The 23,677-nt window shown below is 38.4% G+C and overlaps 1 protein-coding gene across 1 annotated transcript in view; it reads right to left on the bottom strand.

The window, feature by feature from the left end:
* The window catches only part of zfhx3b (zinc finger homeobox 3b), a 330,171-nt gene extending 306,494 nt beyond the window's left edge, over window positions 1–23,677 (bottom strand). The window contains exons 1-2 of the mRNA XM_086287421.1: window positions 23,562–23,677; window positions 22,293–22,384 (exon numbers count right to left, since the gene is read on the bottom strand). The gene's annotated coding sequence lies outside the window, so the exon portion shown is untranslated. The remainder of the gene's footprint in view (window positions 1–22,292; window positions 22,385–23,561) is intronic.

The raw sequence follows: 23,677 nt of genomic DNA, 5'->3' as shown, positions 1-23,677 counted from the left end.
TATCTCTCAAGTGCGCACACCAGGGGTAAGTTACGCATATACTGAGCAAAAGACTGAGATCACCCAAGTCACATAGATTCCTGCACAACAGCCCGCAGACAGGCCTATGCGCTACTCCTCAGAAATCAGCAAAACGGACAGTAACACCAGGGACTGGCTGCATCTCACGTCTGTTCGCATTAAATGAGAGGCTGACGATGTTAATTAGGCAGAGTAAATTTACATCAACAAATTATGTAAGTAGCTTCAAGAGTAACAAAGCGTGATACCAGTTAAGTCACAGTTTGGCAAGCGCTGCCCTGCCACTTCATGCTGATGTGGCCATGGTCGATCAAGCAGAGAAGCCTCAAATGCCAATTAGACATGAGTGGGTAATTGTGTCGGGGGGGCTGGTGGCACAAGGGAGTTTGTTACAATGTCCTGAGGCACTCTGTGTTTCCATCCTTCCCCGACATAGAAAGTGACACATCTGAGTTCACTGATAGGGAATGTTTTTTTCTCACACACTCACGCACACGCACTAACACACGCAAAAGGAATGACTGCTTGACTGTCAGGAAAAAAGAAGATCATTGAAAGGAGGATTTTAAGCAGCTACACTTTTGCAGTTTTTGGTAGAGTAGTTTAGAAACCAATATATGAAAATGAAGACAGTCTCACTTACAGTGCCATGAAAAAGCATTTGCCCCCTCCCGGATTTCTTACGTTTTTTCACACTTACGTGTTTCAGATCATCAAACAAATTTGAATTTTAGTCAAACACAACCTGAGTTAATATAAAATGCTGTTTTTAAATGATGATTTCATTTGTTACAGGAGAAAAGCTTTTCAAACCTAGTTACTGGTTGTGCCACCATTGGCAGAGAGAAATGCAGTCAGTCGTTTGTTTTATTTGGCAATGAGTCTTTCACGCTGTGGAGTAATTTTAACCCCTCTGCTTTGCAGAATTGTTTTAATTCAGCAACAGCGGAGGGTTTTTGAGCATGAACGGCCTGTCAATGCATTTCAATCTGATTTAGGTCTTTAAGACTTTGACTATGCCACCATAAAACCTTTTTTTTTTTTTTGAGCCATTCAGAAGTGGACTTGCTTATGTTTCGGACCATTGTCCTGCTGCATAACCCAAATACACTTGAGCTTCAGGGCACAAATTGATGGCTGGGCATTTTCCTTCAGGATTTTCTGTTTCCAGCAATTTCAGCCAGTCTCTAGGTCCTGAAGCAGCTAAGCAGCCCCAGACCACCACACTATCACCACCATGTTTGGTGTGATGTTTTTTACTATGAAATGCTGTTTTAGTTTTATGCAGATGTAACAGGACTCAAACAAGAATAAACACCTTTTGTCTCATCAAACCACAGAATACTTTTCCTAAAGTCTTTGGGGAACATCACTTCTTAGGAAGTAACTGATGGTTCGGCCAGCTGGCAAAAGGCAGTAGAAATGTAATCCTGCTCAAACTATAAAATAATTCTGCAAAATAAAAGAAAGGCAGTAATATATATATGCAAATATGTGCATATACCAGCTCACACAGCCAGTGAGGTACGCAATGATGGGAGCATTGACATGTCACAGTCGGTAGCTAGATCCCCAGTTCGGTCTGTCCACATCTCAAAGCGTCCTTGAGCAAGAAATACATTTGTAATTAGTGGAAGAAAACACAGAACAAGTCATTAGTTCTGTTTTCCCACCACTGTGAATTGAGCCTTTATACAGCCACCTCTCAACTCAGCACTGTTTGATACAGTTTGCACACACTCAGAATATAATAAAGCTCTTAAAAGAGCACATCAAAAATTAAAAAAAAAACTGCACTATTTATAACAAGGACAATATTTACACATTTACTATTACTTCTTATTTGTTCATCATTAGTAAAATTGTTTCATAAAACAACATACTGCTGAAAAATGCATATTATCTTCAAACTGATTATAAACTGCAAGCGTTTTATGCAGTGTATACTCATTTAGGTAAGATTAAATGTATCTACTCACAAAGAAATGGGGTTTTTTGTAATATAAATGCTTATCAGGAGGGAAAAAACATTTCATAGCTGGGGGTATTATTAAAAGACTGAGTGCATTAAGTGTGCCAGTTACTCATGGCTTGTTCTGTTGTGCAAAAAGTAAAAGCCAGTGTCTCTGCTCTACTTTTTGAAGCACTACTGGTTTCCATCAAGCCCTGGCTGTGAAGTCCTCCATCTCTCCCTTTCTCTCTCTCTCTCTCTATGTCTGTCTCTCTCGCCATCGCAGCAGGACTTGGTAGCCCAGGATGCCCACCCACATCTCCGTTTTCTAGGCTGCTCTTGATTCTAATTGGCTCAGACCAGTCTTATACCTCAGTAATACTCGCATATTAAAACTCATATGGTAACATTCTCTCACCTAATGGCCACACAGTGAGAGGCATTTTCAACCACATTACTTCTTATTGAGTTACGGAGTCCCATCGTTCCAAACACGACAAATTTAATTGATCCAGTCTATAAAAATCTCTGTGCCACTGTGAAGGACCTGTTTCTTAGGTTTATTTATTTATTTATTCGCTCTGTTTCCCCACTTTGGAGAGTGAAGCACTGCATGAGGCACAAGGAAATTAGTTTTATTCCACTCCTTACAAAAAATGAATGGATGTAGAGGAGAAATTCAAAGGTTTCAAAATTAGATCAATGGTCTCAACAATCAATCAAAGGCAGGGTTCCTCCGGTGTCCGCCTTAGTTGTAAGTTCAAAATGAACCTTTAAAACAGCAGGTACAGAGTCCACTCTTAAGTGAAGCACGCAGGGGGGACCAAAGCTGTGGAAAAAGCTAATAAAAAAAATATAAGCACACAAAAAAGAGAGAAGAAGAAAACAGCCACAGCACAGATTTTATATTTCATTATTCCCCATTTTTGTATTTTCTGACACAATTTTCATATTCAGTAAGATGCTTGTTCCAACTCCAAGTACAAAAGAGGCATTCAACATGTGCCAGCCAGACCAGCTGAAACTGACAGACTGCAGCCATCCGCCAAGAATGTTTGAAAAGGAAAATTTACTTTGAAAACTTTTTTTATGCCGTGTACATAAAAAGTATGTTTATGCCCTGACATTCACCCATCATACATATAATGCTGCTACCAACTACTGAAGATACTGAGCTCAGCGTGATACTTAAGTGATTAACCAAAAAATAAATATTATATCCAGTGGAAAAGCTGGGGATTGAATAGAGCTGAACATTAAAACACTGGCCTTAAACTTGCCTGTTGGGGGGGAAAAAAGTGATAATAAGGAGAGAAAAGGTGGACGAATACTGAGGTAATCCTACCAACAGAGTGCTTCCCCCATGAAGGATTTAACTATTCCCAGCAACTAGATAAACCGGATATTATATTGCAGGGCAGACTGTCTCGGTATATGTGCGTATGCAGTTTGCAGTGCAGGTAAGATATGCGTATGCTGGAGGAGGCATAACCTCTGAAAATGCCGTGAGGTACGTGGAGAGGTCGGTAACTTGCCAGGGAGGATTTTGCGCTTTACTGTAGTTTAAAAGCAGCTGAACTAGATTTTTGTTCATTAAACCTTGTTTCAGGACACAGAAGTCCTCATTTATTTCCTTTCCTTTGAGGAAAAATCCCTGTAAGTCTCATTTTCCTGATTACAGTTTTAATTAATGATGGTCAGTGTTATGGCTCGTGTTCATATCACCTTTCTCCTCTCAAATGCTGCGTAAAACAGTTCAGATAAAACTCAGGGGCAGAGAAATATTTTCTCTTATAAGCATTTTTACATTATAAATATATAATATGAGTAATACAAGTTGACAACTGCTTATTAAATGCTAAATCAAACTCTGATTGATCATAAAATCTTTCTTTAAGTAAAATCAGGCTTACTGCAGCTGTTAAAAAACAGGTATGGAAGAAGACATATGTTTCTCATACCAAACATTCTCTTGAGTTCACAAAAAAATGCATCTTGATAATTTCCATTCACTTGCTATTACTATTCATCCTCAGAACATCAAGCTCAGGAAAAAAAGCAGAAATGTGGTGCTTCTAAAGTGGCATCATGCAATTAATTACATATCCATCAGAGTAACCCTGTGGTTGAGTTATCCATCAGACACACTTAATTCTAATAATTTAAGAAAGGAGAAAAATCACAAAAATGCTTTCAATTGTTCAATTAGCAGAACCTTCTCATCGAGCTTCTCAGGTCTAGGACTCTCTGAGTGCCTGTTCTTTTCCCCCATGTCTTAATCTATCTGGTTACTTTCCAAAACATTAGCTATGAGCTTTTAATAAGAAGGAAATTAATCATACCAGCCAATTACTGATCTCATCACGTAAGTTAAAGTGGCTTCAAGTGGAGAATCTAATAGAGAACAAGTTTTGGAAAGGAGCTACTGCAAATATATTTCAATGTACACAAGTTTTAAAAAAAGAATTTAAAATAGAGTGAGGTAAAAAAAAATCCTTGAAATCAACATTCAAATGCTCCTGCAAGATGAATACTAATGAACTTTAGAAAAGGGACTGCTGGAAGAAATTGGGAATGGGGCAATTAAAGAATGCCTGAAGCAACTTAACAGAGGACAAAGCATCCAGTCTTTCTAATTAAATTCTGTGGCAGACACCTGGCCTTTCACCTCCTCCTCCATTTCCCTGTGCTCCCAAGTGGCAGTCATGAAGAAGGGTGTCTTACAAGCCTCATACTCCTCTTCTTCACTTAGGGTGCAGCCTGTCTTATTCATGGACAAACACTCCCAGCAGATCTAATCAGTGCTGGTGGGCTGTTGTCATGCACTAGATATATCACGGTTACTATTTGCCACACGCCACATGCGCGCACAGAATTATTTCTTTACAGCCTCACTCAAAATTCAGGAATTAGTGAGAATTGAAAGTAGGTTCAGACTTGTTTGGACCTTACTGCCCGAGCCTCGGGGGCTACGGGATTTGGGGTTGGATGCTTGAATCACTGTACATGTAGGTTCATCTAGGTGCCCTATCATCTGAACCGGCGATACACATGACACACTGGCACAAGCCTGCAGAGGGTGGAGACGCCGTTCTTGGCGATTAAAGGGAACACAGAGTACAGGATAAGTGAGGCTTCACAACCTTGCTCCCATAGGGATCTCTTAGAAGTACAAGACAGTGAGGAGGAACAAGTGTCAAAGGGAAGCTCTCTGGTAATGGTACGGAAGTTAATAAAATGAAGGCAGGTAATGGAAATTGGTTTTAAACCACTGGCCACATTCCTCCTGAGATAGAGATGGCTTGGGCTAATGAAGCCTGACAGCCTATTCCACAGCAGTCCCACACTTACAGCACATTCACCTCCAACACTGTCTCCTCCCACCATCAGGACAAACCAAGGTAAAGAGGATAAAGTTACAACTTCACATCGTTTAACTACTGCCTGTTATCTAGTTATTTAACACCCAATCAAACCCTAAAGTGTGCAGTGGCAGCACAGCCCCTCTCACATCAAGTACACTGAAAATTCTCCCCTTCTGCACAAATAACTGAGTCCTGCTCAACCCAAATAGTAGATTTACTAAGCTTTATTGTCATTTTGGTCACTCCAGATCTCAGCAACCCACAATTAACTTTGCAATGGCCACTTGCCACCAGATCTGTAAGGGTGGGTTTTTTTAACTACCACCTGCTTTAACTTCTTTCCTGCAGAGTTGATGCATTACCTCATATAGTGGAGAGAATTTGTGTTTTATCCAGACTTGAAAAAAAAAACACTTATGAGTTCACTGATTCATATTAAAGAATTCTTATTAAGGATGGCATAAAAGTAGAAAATAGTTTTGAAAATCTGCACACAGACTGAAAAAGAAAAAAACAACCTTTTTTTTTAAATCTGTTCTAGAAAGTTTCCCAAGTTTAGGCATTAAAAAACCCACCAGCAGGAGATTAAACTGATTAAAAACATCATTTGACATATGATTAATGTCATTTTGGTACAAGATTAGAATTTTCACACACTATTCATTAGTGATTAGTTAAGACCTTAGGTGATCTATTTACAATGGAGATAACTATTTTTAGACAATTAACACTTGGAGCTTACCTAATTTTTAAATGAACCTTCTTAGGGTTAATTGCGTCGAGCTGTTGCGTGATAGAATAAGGGCAACCATGTCAAGGAGGAGGAAAAGTCTTGAAGTTGTACACTGCTTAGCGGGCTGTAAAGAGGAGACAGATTATGGATTGCCCACTGTGTCCTCATAAAAATGTAATGTCAAAATGTTTTTTTCTTGATGTCCAGATTAGGTCCAAGTATGGCATATCTCATATATGCTTTATAGGAAAAATCATAGTGGGTGTCAAAGCCAAAGGCTAGATTACAAAAATGTATTTTGTTTTTATTATTTATTTATTTAGTGCTTATAAATTGAAAAGAGAAGCCTGTATGAATATAGCGTATGCAAAAAGAGAGGAGGGTCAGATAATGCAGTTAATCAACACATTATGGCAAAAGAGCACTAAAAACTTTGAAAGGCAAGAAGAAAGAGACGGGTGCCCCTCTAACACTCCCCAGAGTCCCTCGTGCAGCAGACTTTCTTTAACCTTTTCCCTTTTTTTGCTGTTTCTTTTTTAAATAAATGTGGAACTAATGTGTTTTTTCCCCTTAAAACATAAGCAACTTGTCTTTCTTTCCAGACACCTAGACCAAAGAGTAATGGGAGAACTGGGTATATGGAGCATGCGCTATGGATTTTAAAAGGTTTCCCACAAATCTGACAAACTTTCTCTCCAGTTTTGGTATTGTTTATGTAAGCATATTAAAAGCGCATTTACTGGAAGCACATTTTTAAGCATTGTAATTATTCTACTGTCAATAAAACAATGCTACTGAAAATAGCAAAAGTAGCTATAAGCACAACATATCATTTAAAACCGTTACAAAATGCTTCAACAGGTCTACACACTGTATCAAAATAATTAAATTGGCATCAATTAAAACACCTTTATGAGTTTTTTTGTAAATTATCATCTAAACAGAGTGACAATGCTTCTGTCTTACATTAAAGGGGGAAAAGGATATTTTGGGGGGCAGTGGGTTGTCATAAGTACAGACAGTTTCTTTCGAAGGACATAATGCATGCTCTTTCATGATTCTCTTGGCGATAACACATAATCTAAGATTCCCTCCACTGATAAAGGTTCTCCTGCACACCCTAGTGGAAACGTAAGGCGAATGTTTGAAGTGAAGAAATACGCCAGTCCCCTGTTATTCAGAGCATCAAAGACAGAGAGAAATATAATCTAGTCCCAACTCCCCTGAACATTTATAAATAAAATATCAAGTAACTGAGACCCTAAGACAATCCCCATCATGCCAGAGTGGCAGAAGAAACAAGCATGGCTGATCACGAGGAGGGCAGCCAGGGGAGAGTATAAATCCCACCGGTGTTTGATAGTTATATTTAATGAACTGGAAGCATGGGCAGTTTTGCTGGGTCCCTGTGCCCCAGTTTGGCCCACACTCACACAGATCCAACCTTCAGAGAAAGGTGCTCTGTCTAATCTGGCTTCATTTTATGCCTCTTTAACCATGACCAATGTATTTAAATGGCTGTTTCTTTGACAGATGCTCAGTTCAAATTATTCCTAACTGGAAATTTGTAGGAGTGATATTAAATATCCTTCAGGCCAGGGTGCCTAAAGAGAACATAGGAACATCAAAAGGCCAAACACTTCAAAAACTAAAACTAATGATCTTAGCCCACCTCCAGGGAAAAGGAGGGCTTCAACTTTGTCCAACATCCCCTTGGCCACAAAAAAACATCACTCCTTTAAATGGAGATTTGACCATTTGCCCAACCCTACTACCACTGCATTTAAAAGTGATTTAACAGGAAATACATAATGTATATCTTCCTATCACTAAATCCACAGGGGGGTAGATGGGGTGAATATGCCCCTTCTTATCCATCACATCTAGCCACATCTTTAAATAAAATAAAAATCTACAATAGAAGCCTACAAAATGAGACACTTCAGAACTTTCTCCCTTTGGTGTATTGTAGAGTGTGGGACTTTTTGACTGCATCTTCAAAGAAATATTAAAAAACCCGTGGTTGGTCCAAGTCTGGATCAACACAACAGTAAAGTACTCAACACTGAAGTAGCTTCACCAGCACAAGGCCACTGTACAGAGTGGGGGGAAAAGGTATGGCCAGAAAAACAAAGATATAGGGAGAGAAGGAAAACAGCTGCAAACTTTCACGTTAAACCATGATGGGGGCTGACAGCAGTAATTAAGTAATAACAAACTCTCCAAACTGTGCCTGTGAGTGGGTTGACTGAACAGGCGCACCTGGTTATACAGGGCAGAGATATCAGGGGTGAGAGAAGCGACGAGGTGGTTTTTTATGCCTCCGTGCCAGCAACAGCTGTGGCAGGAAGCATTATGTTTTCTGTCCATTTGTCTGTACGGACATCCGTCTCATTCTTCTGTTACAGCCCTGGGCCTTGGAGAGAGTGAGACTACCCTTTTGTGCTTATGTTATGAATGCAACATTTCTTGAATGCTAGGAGGAAATATCTGAAAAAAATGGCCCAAGCATTCACCTGGACTTGGAGGAAAAAATCATATTTTGATGATCAAGGGCGAAGGTCGCTGTGACCTAATAAAACAAAGTCATGAATTCAGATGTTTAGTTACGGCAAAATTTCACTCAAATTCCCAGCAGGAAAAAATTATGAAATGATGGATTTTCATATCAAGGGCAAAGATCAAATTCACATCGTTCTGCAGAGACATTTTTCTGGAGATTATTCAGTGCTGTAACTCATGAACAGAAGGGGGAATTGTGACTATATTTCACATTTGATGGGATACTGAGTTAATGGTGCACATTTTTGGTGCCCACCTATTAAATTCCATTAAACTCTTCACTAGATGTATTATGGGTCTGAACAGACATGAATTAAACTGCAACTTAAGTGTTACGGGCAGTCATTCAAGTTTAACCTAATATCTGTTAACAGAAGCCTTAAAGGGAATATTTTTAATCATTTTTAAATTTTATTTTCCAGTATCATCACTATAATTTAGAACTTTTGAATTTTTAAGGGAAAAGCTTTTCTCTGTTCAGTGAACACCTCATACAAAGCACAAAAAGCAAACTACCAACAATAACAGTACGATGTCAGGGGTTTATTTAGAGATGACAACAATTGCTACTTAAATGCGCAGTATGACATTTCTGCCACTAGGGGTCTCTCGTTTAAAAACAAAAACAACATTTTTGAAGTAGCAGAGCATTGTGGGAGTTTTTCTCAATGTATTTAAGTTTCAGTAAAGTTAGACCATGTAATGTTAATTGTTACCTTATCCTTACATGTAGAACATTAGCTGGAAAATTCAATCTTGGGGTTAGCCAAACACTGTTATCTACGGTCAAAACAATAAGGAAACAATCCATTAGTCTGATAACTTAGCCTTGCCAATTTTTCAGGGATTTTTGTTTCTGTTCATTCATAAGTTTTTAAAAAATTAACTGTTGTCAGATGGAAGCTGACTGTATTCTATAGTTATCCTTTTTTCATCTCTGCATGGATTGTTTACCTGAATACCAATGTTTACCAAATCCTGCTAAGACGTGATTGGTCAATAGCACAAAAGTGGCAAAAGTGGGATACAAATAATCTGCCAATAATCATGTCCGTTGCCTACAAAATATGTTTCATGTGAATATTTTAATAGAACTAAAAAACAATTATACTAAAAACAACATTACAATATGTTGAGATTTTTAACATTACAGTTTGCATTGTATTTAAGTTTAAGTTCATTCAGTAGCACTGAGGGTTTTTACCCTCCAATATGAAGTGTTGAGATGAAGTACTTTTAATCAGAGACTGTACACAAGGCAAAAATGAACTAACATTCCTTTAGTTGTTATTGGTCATTTCAACATAAAAGTGCTGAGAATTATCCCGTATACCTAAAGAAAGAAAGAAAAACATCCAGTATATATATGAAACTTCTTCTTCCCTCTATCAGTAAGTGGTCTATTCATGTGTGTTTTTCTATCATCAACATATAACAATACCAGATTCTACTAATATGTAAAGACTTCATTCTTTGAGGCATTCCAAGAAAATTTCATACAGTACAAACAGAAAAACTGAACCACGACTTTAAAGAATAACAGGGCTGTTTTAAAAAAGTGAAATGAAAGGGCACATTATGTTTTCGTTTTTTGTTGTTTTTTTAAAATTAAGCACTTTCTTTTCCAGCGAAAGCAACACTTACTTCCTACATGCAATGGGGCAAACATAAAGGCACACGTTAAACTTAATTTCCTTGAAGCTGTTCCTGCTGGCGTTGCTGTGGAAAGCAAAGTCTGCCCATTCCAGCTGAGAATTACTGACTTCTTCATGAGTCAGAACGAATACCTGAACAGATTAGTGCAAATAATTTATGACACGACTATTTTAAACACCAGTGACATGTTTCCACTGCAACAGCCAAACAGCCAAGAAAGTCAGAGTCTGATGCTATTTCCAATAAACACTGTACAGTTTCATTAAAAACAGGTGAAGAAAGAACCACACTCACTCTTGCCAGCCTGTGACCTAATATTTAGTTAAGGAATGCCACACAAAGGCAGACTTAGCACCATGTATTCCACGGTTTGAGTCCCAACCAGTTTATATTTAAAAGCCCTTGAATATAAATATATGACAATATGTTTTATTTTAAGGAAGTTAAGGCTGTAAAGAAAAAAATATATACAAAGAATTTTTCAAATTAGTCTTTAAACATCTCCATAGAACACACAATAAAGATCCTCCTTTGTATGTAAGCCACAAATATGCAATATAATGCTTTACACTTCAAAGAATGTGTCTACCTCATTATTTCCCTCGTAGTACCGCCTAACTCAGGACACCAACAAGTATCAAATTCTTTTTTTCAATTATATATAATTCAGCAATCTAAAGTAGCACCAGTTGGTCTTTCTACAGTGAAGCACTGCCCAAAAGAATCAGAGCTCTCTGTGACTTTAAGTCTATAAGAGTTTGGTATTATCCAACCATTAAAGTCAATCAAATCAGACTCCTGACCAATTCTAGGGAATTAAACCTGATTTATGTATGACTACTAACAACAGTAGCAGGGTGTATATGTATATATATACATATATATATGCACAAAGTCCGCGTCTCCTAACAGCAATGGACTCAAAAAATGTTAGCTATGGCTGGCTGGATGTAAACCTGTAAGTATTAACACAGAGCAGCTGTCCTCTAGCCCTCAGGAACTCTGAGCTCCACCATCAGAAGAGTAAGCTCACAGTCCTGTTAGCCACATGCCACATGTATTTAATTTTCAACATCTGCTGGCTTCATGCTTCTATGCTTTCCATTCCCAGTGCACATTCTTCACAAATTCAGTAGCTTCCTTCTTCTGCATTTGTAAATGTTGTTGATTGTGGAAACCATCCATGTTTACTTTGAATCCCAGGCCATTTCTGGGCCAGCTCTAATTACTTACAGATGCTGACTTTGCTGCTTCCATGGCTATATTTTTGAAGCACAGGCTTAGTATTTCCATTATAAGGTATAAATGTATAACACACTGCATCTAAAATAAAGTGTTATAAAAACTTTTTGCACAATGCCAGCTCTAGTTTTAGTATTTTCATATGAACTTTGAACTTTTTTATAATCACAATTAACGCAGATCTGTTAAAAAATATTTTTTTCTACCTCGCCGTAGACTCTTGGATGACCTCTTGCTAAGTCACAAATCAGCATTAATGTCTCAGTGAACTCACACGCTGTTACTTTCAATATGCAGCAGTGCACTAGACATGCTTTCACTGCTTGCCAACATCAACGTTCTCTATAGAAAACACTACCCTGGAGGCATCATCTGCACAAAAATGTCTGTATTTTACTTTGATTGTCGGGCTCTTGAATAACATGTTTATTTATCCCCCATGCCTCTAATGTCTGACTGCAAAAAGGGAAGAGGGAAGTAAAAAGAGAGAAAGAGAGAGAGAAACTCTTAAGGAACAGTCAGCTGCTCCTTGCCTGAGGACCTTGTCAGCTCTTACCTGCTCTGTTTGGCGGCAGTGTAACAACAAATTTTACACAGTCTGGGACATAAATTGGCATTTTGAACTCTGGTTATTCCTCCGGTATAATCTAATTAAAAGACACTGCCAGTGGGTTAGAAATCAGAGCATTATAAAGTTTGATAGACAGACTGACATAAAAGTGTTTCCAATTTCACAACATACTGCGTACAAGTGTAAAACTTCAAGAGCCTTGGCTGGAAGAGGTTTGGGCTAACTGAATTAGTCCAACTACACGCTCTGTGGTGACTATAAGCACAATATTAGGTGCTGAAATAAGATTTCCCATATTTTCAGCTTTGAAGTCCATCCAAAGATTTTGAGACTGACGTTAGATGTCATGCTTCCAAAGAATGAGTGAACCGGTTGCTCTATGTCCACCAAACCTGTTTTTATTTTCTTTATGGGCATGAAAAAGTATAAGGTTTCCTGGTGACTTGCCAACTTTGACTTAACTGAGTCAAAACTGGGGGCCGACAGAAAACTACTTGAGGACTGTACAACATGACACTTTCATGACGACAAAAAAAAAACTAGACAAATGTTTCGGGTTCAGTTTAGAGACGCGCTGATGATCACACATGGGCAGTACCGAAGATGTTTTTGTTTGCATCAAAGTAGATGTCTCTGTGTAAGACACCTTTTTTATGTAAACATTTGAACTAAAAACATGCAAATTGTAGGATTTTTCTTGTCAGTCTTTAAATCAGTGCGGAGATGCAAAAACGTGGAAAATAAAGCATATTTTCTATCAGTTCTGAGTTTTTATGTATCAGAATATGACAAAAAAAATCATCTAGTACTGACCATGTTCTAAAAAGTGTAAAAAGCAGAGCGTGAAACACTAAGGACACCCCATGATACAGAAGCTACCTTTATTACCTTCGTAGTAAAGACGTTGAAGTAAGCGTTTTCTGTATGTCTTTATTAGTCTCTCGTATCAATGTGGAGGAATTCTGGCCCACTCTTCGTTATAACTTTGCTTCAATTCACTGAGGTTTGTGGGCATTCGTTTATGCGCAGCCACGTTTAGGTCTCACAACAGTATTTCTAGACTTTGTCTTGGCCATTGCAACACCTTGATTCTTTTCTTTTTAGCCGTTGTGTTGTAGATCTGCTGCTGTGCTTGGAAACATTGTCCTCTGGCATGACCCAACCTTTTCACTGTAGAATGATGGACTTCAAATTGTTTGGAAATGGACTTATAACTCCCCCATATTGATGACGGCTGCAATACTTGTTTCTCTAAGATCACTGCTGATGTTTTACCCCTAAGAAAACGTCCAAAGCTTCTGTTTTTTTCAGAGATGTTCACATTTTGTTAATCCAGTGCGCTCTATGAGAATGGCAGTGTGCACACACCCCAATGGAAAAAGACTAGAATAAAAAAAGAACATTTGATACCATCTGATTGGGATTTTAGGGGTTTTTTTGGGCCGATTAGGAAAGAAGGCCTGGCTACTACTAGAGAGTTCATGGCTAAAGCGTCTTTACTTTAGTTAAAAAAAACTTACTTTGTGACAGTGAAAATTCCAGGTTTGGGCTCAGCATACCATGCTACACCCACCTACAGTATTCCTATACCTGTCTTGTCCCACAAGTGATACCCAGTGTTAAGGCTGGAGAAACAAAATCTCAAGCATTACTAAAGCCACCAAACCTACCAACAAAACAGCACATATAATAACTTATATGCGGCTGAAAAACGAGAATTCAAAAGAATAGAAGTAAACTCTACCTTTAGGAATTTTACCAAAAAATAAACCACTTTAAAAGAATATTTAAACAAGAGAGAAAATGTCTTTCTCCCACAAACTCCTCATCAGTTCAATTTCTGCGACTCTGAGACTAAGTAAAAACACAGAACTGTAACTGAGACAATATATTATAGAAATAACCCACAGCACAATGTGGGACCTGTTAAGAGACTATAAATAATCATAAGGCCCTCCAAAATGTCAGCGACAGCTGTGCAAAATGTTAAAGCCAATAGTCAAACAAAGCAAGCAGGCCAAAGACATTTTGTGTAGAGACTAAAACACACAACTTCACAGAGCAGGATATAGTAAATCCTACTTATCAGGAAGCATGAGACAAAAGCTGTCAAACAAAGAGGAAGCAGCTAGCTCATATTTTGCAAAAGAAGACAAGTGTGACCCCAGCAATTATCCACACATTAAGAACAAATCAGTTCTTTAATTAGATCCACAAACAGTAACTGTTCATTTTCAATAACAACCTTGCTGATCTGGCCTGTTTTTGTTTGTTTTTTTAGCCCCAAACACTATTTTCTTGATCCCGAACCCTTAAGTTCATGGTGTTTAAAGACTAAAATAATCAGTTAACAATGTGTGAGGGGAGGCAGAAAAGAAGATGCAGCAGAAGAGAGTTTAAAGTTGCAGCATATATAAGTTCTTTATGCTGGCTGGGGAGAATTGGAAGAAAAAGAAATCTGCAGTAACCAGATTCTTTAAATTAGTGTTACCAGCTGAAAACAATGCACATCTTTTCTTCACTGACTGGTCTGATCGACACCCACTGGGGCCGTGGGCTTCCTCAAGAGCCGGTTCAATCTTCAAGTATAATTTTCCCATTAAAAAAAGTGAAAAGAGGAGCATTATGATGTGGAGCAAACAGCTCACATTATGAATTGCTGCCTCAAATTCTAGAAAAGACGGACATAGAGTGACGTCAGAGATTTACTTTGAAACCTACTGCTGTGTTGTTTTTATGGAAAGAGAAGATACCACATTTGTACAAAAGGCCGGAGTGCTAGTTATCAGATAATGGCAGCAAAGTTGATTAGCAAGCCACACTAATAGGCCGAGGCACAGACACATATACCTAATTATCACTGATAAGTAAAAGACTAAATGGACTAAAAGAAAATACTAGAATTTCACTCACCAAAACTGAAAAACAAACTACTTACAAAGGCCGTGCTGCCCAGAAAACTATTATTTGTCTGGCGATCCATTAAAAATGCTCCAAAATGCATCAACAGCACAAACACAGTGGAAAGGTCTAGTTCAGTGAGTCCAATTACTTCCTGTGAGGCCTAGCAGACACCAAGAAAGTACAGCTACCCGTGTCATACATAAGAGTGGCCACTGCTCTAACTTTACCTGGATGGATAAAAAAAGAATGACGCCCAGCAGAATCATCATTTAGGAGGAAACTAACCATATAGGGTAAAACTGTTGTGTAGCATGCTATAAACATGCTTTTTAATGCTGTACAGTTGTGCATTTTAACATGGAAGTCTTTGTAGATTAAGTTTACAGAGCCTGCCTCAAGTGGCCACTAAAGGAACTGTAGCTCTGTGTTTCATCGCTGCTGTCCAGTAGATATTACTAGACGATATAATCAATTCTACTTCAATATGATAAAACCCCATTAACATTTTCAATTTGCTCAACAGGAAATAAAACTTTAATGAGGAAGTACATTTAGTAGGTTTGTTGACTACCTCTTCTGCTGACTTTACTTGAATATGTGTCTCATCAACTGTCTCATTAACTCATTTAATACAACTAAAAAACCATATTCTTGGCATTCCTCAAAATATTTATAACTAGATTCCAACATCAAATGTTACTTAATGCTAGTACATTTGATGTCAGCATTCAGGATCCTCACAATGGTACTGTTGTCTCTTTGAAGAAGTGTATTTTTTTAGTAATCCTATTATCAAAATGGAGTAATGATGCCCCACCAAGCTTAGCAAAGAATTTCTCTCTGATACCGAAGTCTGCAGATGAAGATGTACCTGTGCATAGTGACAGACGGTGTTTGTGCCAATCACAAAACATTTTAAACATGAAATATATCACGCTACATGAAGTGTTATGTCATCTTGGAACAAAAAATGGCCATATTTTCTCATATTCATACTTTCTTTTTTTCATTTGTCTTTGTAATTCTTCTGGTTCTCGTGTCATGTCAACTCATTTTCAGGTTATTTTTTTAAGCAGTTAGGGTGACAGCAAGGGTCAGGACTAGGGTGTCATCAGTTAACGCTACATGGTGTGAACTGATCCACAAAAAACACAATTTTACATTGCAAAATTATTCAAGATAATTGGTGTTTTACTCATTTTGTGATACCAAAATGCAGCGTATTTTGACTTCTCTGACCTTTAAGCTGTCAAAGCTCAAACAAAATGCAGTCAAATCCCATTTTCTTTGGCTGAGCAGCAACAATGAGTACCTTTAATTTCTGTGTATACAGCTGGAATATAAGCGCAAGAAAAAATGAATGCAATTGTGTCTCCATTTGCCATCTGTCAATATCTCACAGACATTGCATCCCTTTCTTCTTTTCATAATTTTACATGGTAAATTTCCTGAGACCATAATGAGAACGAACGAAAGAAAAGAGAACCATGAAATAGCTACCGGGTATTGTCCCCTTCTCATTCTTCTCAGTCTATGATAGCAAAGGGTTTTTATTAACATTATTTAATTATCACACATTATCTTTTTTTTTTTTAACACTGGTCCATCTCAGCCGGTGTCCTACTCCCACTGTGTGAGTTTGTAATTTAATAAAGCTTCATTTAAAAGAGAAGTTGATTAAAAAATTAAGCTCCAGTGATCACCACAGCCTCAGCCCTCCCTATTTTATGAAAAGATCTGATATTTCATATTAAGAACATGTCGGGCAGAAATTATCACCGCAGGACAAGTTAATGCTTTCCATACAGTCGTATGACAATGACAGGAAACTCCACTACAGAGAATGCCCCACTAAAACGCAGAGAATGACAGGGGCTGAAACAATTTCAATTCTTTTACAGTAGGTCAGACGTTTTTTTTCTCCATATCCCTGCTGCCTGCCTATCATCTAACTGTTAATTTTTTCATCCATAATTCACACTTTCCTGCTTCTTCTGACAGCAGGTGACTGTCAAAACTTGTCTTACATGGCTGTAAAGGAGATTTCTTATACTTCGACCTCTTTCCAGCGAATGATGACACATTAACTGCAATACCGGATTGAGGCAGGAGAAAAATTCCAGCCTTCTGCCCTCTGCTTGGTCTTACTGTAAAAAAACAAAACAAAAAAAATACCAAGAGTCTAATTACTAACACTCATACAGACTCTTTGAAATACAAACTCCTTAAGTCATCCCATCTGTGCACCAAAGTGTATATGCACACGAACTCAGTGATATAGAAAATGTGCAAGCTGTCAGTTCCTACTGTAAAAAAAAGGGGGGGAAAGTAATGATAAATGCAATCTCTACACTGCAGCTTAAAGCTAAATACCTTCTCGCTGCTGAAGAAACATAATCCACACAATTAATGCTAGAAAATTATAGCCTGGATCTAGTGGCAGTTTTGAACCATAAGTTATTGATTTGGAAATGAAAACCTGTACTCTTCAAGGTTAAATCCAGTCCACCCTCATTACTGCTCTGTCCTTGAGAGGCCCGCACCAGGGCTGCTGCAAGGAGTAGAGAGGACTGCTTTAATGAAGGTGAATTTAATGGGATTTAATGTAGCTGGGGGCAATGGAGCAGCAGAGATATGGTTTTAACAAAGAGCAAGGGACCAAGGGTACAGCCAAGAGAGCAGCCATTTTCCTTTCTTTTTATTTATTTCACATTTGGCTGAGCAGAGTAAAAGCACACCACATTTTCGTCTGACTCAGCCCCAAGAGTCAGTGGTTACATTTCTGAAGTCAGGACAATACAGGCCTCTAGCTTTCCATTGTAACAATCCCACAGATACTGCACAGAAGATATCACTTTGGAATCAATGGGTAACTATGTTTGTTTTATTTTTGTATGAAGCTTTTCTTTTTAATTATACCTTTAAATATAAAAAGAAAAACAAGTGTTTTTCCCAGAAGGTACGTCAAATGTTGGTTCCTCAGTATTGTTTTCACAATAAAACGCTTGTGGTGGAGTGTTTTATCTTTCAGGAAGAAAAAGAGAAATGCTATTGAACACTGTGTACTGAAGGTAATGTGATTCAAGATAATACGATGATGAAGGCACTATTACACATTCACAATCATCCCTAAAAATCGTTAGGGAGCCCAGCAGGGATAAGAGTAAAATATTTGATCATTCGTACACACACAACTTTTTAACATCTATTCTCTCTCTCTTCCGTCTTACTGAGGTGGATGTTTTGACAGATTAAGCAATGGCATGATAGCATGCCTCTCCAGTTCAGAATTGTGTGTGTGTATATGTGTGTGTGCGTGTGCGCGCACGCCTTAGGCTCCTTAACACAAAGCTTTAAGAGAAATAACGCTCCTACATTTTTAAATTTATTTTCCTAACGTGATTCTTTTATTAATTGTAGAGAGCTCTCACAAATGTTGAATCCCATCTGCCTCGTGCAATTTGGCTCTCAGCGGCGAGGTCACGATCACATGGCTGTGCCTTCAGCTTTTCTGAGCTTGATGTGAACAATGTGCGCTTTCTGCAAATAGCCTTAAATGGGCCGCTTCTACAGTAACACTCCATAAATATGCCAAAAACCTCGAACAGCAAAAAAGGAAAAAAAAAATCACTTTTATACCTGTTTTTAAAATGCTTGCACAGTCATTTCTCCTTTTCTCTCTCCCTTCCCTTACTCTTCCCACTCTGGAAATGTGCTGGAGAGCTGACAGGGTGCTAATTCACAAACAGAAAGAAAGGGCAAAAGCAAAGATGTGATTGTAAATGCCAGTGCAACAATATAATTCATGCAGTGTTTGTTGTTATCGGTGACAATTCTTAATAGTCGCATTGGGCATCGGCCAAACTCCTTGCTGATCATTGCTTTCCCTTCCTCTAGACATGCAGTGCATCTGTCCATCCGTCACTTCTTCCCTAGTCTCTCAAAAAGAACCCAAGCAAAAAAAAGGGGGTTATCTGCTCTGAATAATAGTCATCAGTGCATTTTAAATGCTGAAACACACTGCTGATACACCACTGTAGGAGGCAGGATTAAAAGCTACATTTCTCTAACAGATCAAACACAGAGCACATTTTTACATATATATATAAACCCAAGGCACAAGCGGCACCTAATTAAAGTATGCTTTTCAAAAACACTAACCCATATCCACGTGTGGATATGATATTTGAGCAGAGGGCAGCAGGAAATGAAGAAGAGGGCAGAGGCTATCCAGTCTTGCACTTTTTTTCTGTCCTGAGACATTTCTGCACAATCTGATGAAGACGCAAAGCAAGGGTTGATTGACAGGGGTGCTAACCTTGTATCAGCGGTCACAAACGATTTACAATGCATAAAGACAAGCTAAAGAATACAAAACGTGCAGGGCAAATGTTACAGCGTTTGTGATCCATGGGAAAGTTGCACACCAACCAGATGGATAATCAAAGCGCTGCTCACCACACTTTTTTACTGTCCAATCAAAATAACCCTTTATATGCAGTGTCATGTAATTAGGTACATTTAGATTCAACATAATGAGTCTTTTTCCCAGCAGATACTTTGACTCATCACAATAACAAAAACCTGGGTGTTTCTGATAATAATAACAATGGCTTTGTTCTGTTGCAGTAAATTGCTTTTTTTTTTACATCTATGATTTTTCCACTGTGACATGTCCACAGTAAAGAAATGAAAATGTCTCTGTGGAAAAAAAAGAGCCATAGTCACAAAAGAAGATCATGTCATCTTCCATTCTAATGAAGTTAATATAAAATCCTTTGAGGATTTATTGCATAGTGCTTATAATATGATTGAAAAGGATATATTTTCAGTGAAATCTCATGGCTTCCTTGAGGACCTCCCCTGCTGACCAACCAAGAAATCTCTTCCAGACATTTCTCTTTCAGAAGATTGTCATCTTTATTTGTAAGTGAAAAGGGAACCTTGTCACTGCCAGTTAATTTTTTTTTTTGAAATGACTAAAGAGCTATGATAGCTATAAAATGAGCCGCACTGTTCACACATCTGCATTTTCCATCTAACCTTTGATTTGCATTGGTGCCGTCTGTAATCCCTCAAATGTGACTAATGGGAAATATTAAGCACAGGTTTAGGAACAAGTGCTTTTAATTAAAATGCTGGCTCACAGAGGAGCTTGGAAAAAGGGGAGGTTTTTAAACATTTTTCACAGCACTCTTTATGTTTTTATTATTCTTGCAGTTCTCAGATCTTAAAACAAAGAAAGACTATTTTCAGAAAAAATCTCCAAAGTTAAGTAAAGTCAAGTAAATAAATGGCATTTTCTCCACTGACGCTTTAGAAATGGCAAAAACGTAGAGGCACTGCTTCAAACTGTTCTTAAACCTGATACACTGAGCACTAACACTTTTTTAAAATTCTGGATTTTCTTTTAACAAAACAAGGAAGGACCTTAAAACAGATGGGTGGCACAGAAAAGCGGCTCTAAAGGAATACACACAAAGACTTGCTTTATTAATTCTGACAAGAAAAGAGGCTCTCCACTTAAGCCATTCTTGAACTCCTGTTAACAGTAGTCTGTTCAACCCACATCTTACGTTACTTAATCAACAGCACTTCAAGACTTTCAAAATCTCAAGGTCATAGTGACATCATGACCTTTGAAGAATATCACATAAGGACGCATTCACTATAACAACACTGATTTAAGAGCTAGCAGACTGAAACACTTGGCTTTGATGTCAAAACTCACTTCACTGCTGCTAGCAGCTCTAAAAATGAAACATAAGCCGGTAATAATCGTGCCATGGTTGTGATTCATGTGCATAAAGTGTGCATAAAGTGCTAATTTGATTCTATAACACTCACAAAAAAATTAAAAGGGGTTGACTTGAAAGCAAAAGTTTTGAAAAGTGGTTGAGTGCCATGACTATTCCCCGAGATGGAGATTTTTAAAACACTTTAGGATATATAGTCATCTGACTTCTTGCCAAGGTTAGTTTAAAATGATAGATACAACTCAGATGTGCGATGTAGCTACATCTGTATTCTTGTTTTACAAGAAGTTATCTGCTGGTGCTTGGGATGTTCTACCGATTATGCTAACTGGTTACTGTCGGCTGAACTCGCATCAGAAGCATGAAAAGAACACATAGCTGCTCTCACTCAAGCTGCTGCTGAAGCATCGACATTCCTGCCCTCATCTATGGCTATGAGCTGTGGTTAGTAACTGAAAAAATGTAACTGCAGATACAGCAGAAATGAGCTTCCTCCGAAGGGTGTCTGGACTCTCTCTTACAGACAGGATGAGGAGTTTGGGCTTTTGGGAGGGACTCAAGAGCAGAACTCCACATCAAACTGAACCAGTCGAGGTGGTTTGGGCATCTCAGTAGGATGCAAAATGAATGAGACGTTCCAGACATATTCTACCTGGAAGGAAGCAGGGAGCAGACCCAGGAAAGGCTGGAGATATTATATCCCTCAGTGCCTCACTGGTTAAGCTGGAGGAAGTGGCTGGGGAGAAGGAGGTCTCAGCTTCTTTGTTTAGATGGCTGCCCCACAACCCAGACCCAGACAAGCAGCAGAAAATGGATGGATGGATGGAGAGTTCATGTACTTTAGACAGTGGGGGCATTAAAGTGATTTCCAAAAGAATGGCTGCTTAAACAAGTATTTAATACTGATGTAATTTATTTACTTGAAAAAGTTGTAAACTGTAAATATTGTTCTGATGAAGACACCAAGAAAGACCCGTCTGAGCAGCTTCAACTGGCTTTCATAAGCCAACAGTAGAGAATAAGTCAAGTCAATTTTATTCATAAAGGTCAGAATCAAAATTGTTTTGAATGGCTTTGAAATCTGTGCACCTGCCAAATTTCCACCTATAACATATTATATGGCCAACTTTGTGGATGCACCACCACCATGTTAATGCACATGGCTTTGGAATGAGACCGTTATTATATCAGTCATTAGTAAGAGTAACATTTGGGTGTTTGTGCACTTCACACACATGTGTGTCCCACTCCCACAGGAGAGCTACTGTACTCAGCGAAAATCTTCATGCTGGTATGATCGATACAGAATACAGAGCGGATCAAACGGGTCTGATCCCGTCTTGAGCCTAATCATGGTCCAGAAGGTCTACAAAGGGGGACACAGTGTCAGAATTAGACCAGCAGCGGAGGATGGTGGCCTTTTTTTTTGTCACGTGGTTTGATCATTACATATGGAAGTTGGACGCACTGCTGGAATGAAGCGAGTCAGTGTGATGTGCTCCGCTACAAATACATGCACTTTGATACATACCAACCACATAAACACTGTTGCACTCCTGTTCATGGCAGAGGTATTCCCTGATGGCGCTGGCCTCTTTCAGCAGGGTAATGGACACTGACACACTGCAAAATAGTTCAGGAATGGGTTGAGAAACATGACAAAGAGTAAAAGTTGTTGACTTAGACTCCAAATCCCCCAAATTTCAGCCCAATAAAACATCTATAGGATGTGCAGGAAAAACAAGTCTGATCCATGAAGCCCCACCTCGCTACCTAAAAGGACCTGATAAAGGATCTACTGCTAATGCATTGGTGGCTGATACAACACTTTGTTCAGAGGTCTGGAAGAGTCCCCCTGAACTATGTGGCTAGTAAGCCTACGGGGAGCAAAGCTGTTGTGGCAGCAGAAGATGGACCTATACAATATTAGTTTTAATGCTGTGTCTGACTGGTGTATAATGTGTTTTGTGATTTATTTAATTCTTTCTTTCTTTTTTAAGCAGGGGTGGCAGGCTACTTAGTTTTTACCTATCAACAGCTATAAATCAGTTAATGGTGTTGCACGGTTACAGTCCTATTTAGTGATTACTGTTTTTTTCTATGACACAAATTCACTAAAACAATGAACTAAAGATGTCTCGATATGCAGCTTCATGCTCAAAGTTTCATGAAGCATTTAGCATTACTGCTAGGCCACATATGAAGCAGGACACAGTGCCTTCATTAATTAATGCCTATGAAGTATGATTACAAAAAATAAATAAATATAATTACTGACCCTTTTTACATATTTTTACTCACAAAATATTATTTACATGGCTAGGTAGTCATCATGTAAATGGTGCCGATTTGCTTTTTCAAAACAAACATGGGATACTGCTGCACTTTATATGTTAGCTTTATTTTCTAACCCTACTTTGAATGCTAGGTGATACTGTAGGGTCAGGGTAAGAGAAAACAATACAGTGTCAGTTATGGAGATAATTTAGACAAACTACCGGAAGTTGGAAGCTAGTTATGTGTAACATTAACAGTTGCAGCCCTGCGACTATCTAGCTATCTTAAGCGCTTTAATCTTAAATTCTACTTGTTTTTAACTTAAATACTTCAGTGTTGGCTAAGGTGTACCATTTTTCTGGCTTTTGCAGACATTTAATGGTTAACAATGATTTAGTAGGTCGGTGGTTTTCACACTCCAGTAACGGGCATACTGTCATAGCTGACTTTTAGCATCCTTTTCCCTGACTTAAAGCCCAACTCTTAACATTTCCGTAGTCTCTTTAACATTAGGACAACGTACTTGTGTTTTGAGGACATCGTTCTGGCATCTTAATGACTGAAAACCTTCTCCGTCCACTTTTTTCATTCCTTTCCGAGCAAAAAACTACAGGCGACAGCCGGAAGTGACGATTCTCC

The sequence above is a fragment of the Aulonocara sp. 'chitande type north' Nkhata Bay genome, linkage group LG1, assembly GCF_057382095.1.
Source record: "Aulonocara sp. 'chitande type north' Nkhata Bay isolate Kocher_YH1m ecotype deep benthic linkage group LG1, A_spYH_male_GT1.1, whole genome shotgun sequence".
NCBI classification, from domain to species: domain Eukaryota; kingdom Metazoa; phylum Chordata; class Actinopteri; order Cichliformes; family Cichlidae; genus Aulonocara; species Aulonocara sp. 'chitande type north' Nkhata Bay.
The sequence above is the reverse complement of the archived record's forward strand: the minus strand, read 5'-3'. Positions and strand labels throughout refer to the sequence as shown.